The sequence below is a fragment of the Octopus bimaculoides genome, chromosome 5, assembly GCF_001194135.2.
Source record: "Octopus bimaculoides isolate UCB-OBI-ISO-001 chromosome 5, ASM119413v2, whole genome shotgun sequence".
NCBI classification, from domain to species: domain Eukaryota; kingdom Metazoa; phylum Mollusca; class Cephalopoda; order Octopoda; family Octopodidae; genus Octopus; species Octopus bimaculoides.
The window spans coordinates 66,864,462-66,864,995 of NC_068985.1; positions in this window are offsets into that span (position 1 = coordinate 66,864,462).

The window sequence follows — 534 nt, forward strand, 5'->3', positions numbered from 1 at the left end:
TATTATTATTTTAACCTTAAACTTCGTTCAGATTGTATTTAAAACGATAATAGTTTATGTTAGCCGGTTTTTGTATATAATATACATGTTAGCATACAATATAATGGATGTAGGGATGATTATGGAATGTTTATTATTTTGATATTTTGATATTTTTGATAATTTTTCTGTCTTTATAAAATAAGTATTTTATATCAATTCATTTGGTACTTATTGTTGGTTGATATATATATTTATTTATTATAATTATTGTTCTATTTACTACCTGACGATTAGCTGTATTTTTGAATAGAATTCATTTTCGATAATTTTAATTGATCTTAATCGATTTAAATTTCCTTTCTATTTGAAAATTAGTTATGAAACACGTGTAGTCATTTTCTTATCTTTATCTTATGATATTTACTTTGTTTTATATTATACTCATTTATTGTGCTTTTGATTATTAATTTTTCTATATGTGATAGTGGATTTTCATCTATGAGGTCTTGAAACTTGGTTCTTTTACCTAAAACTGTATATATATATATATAT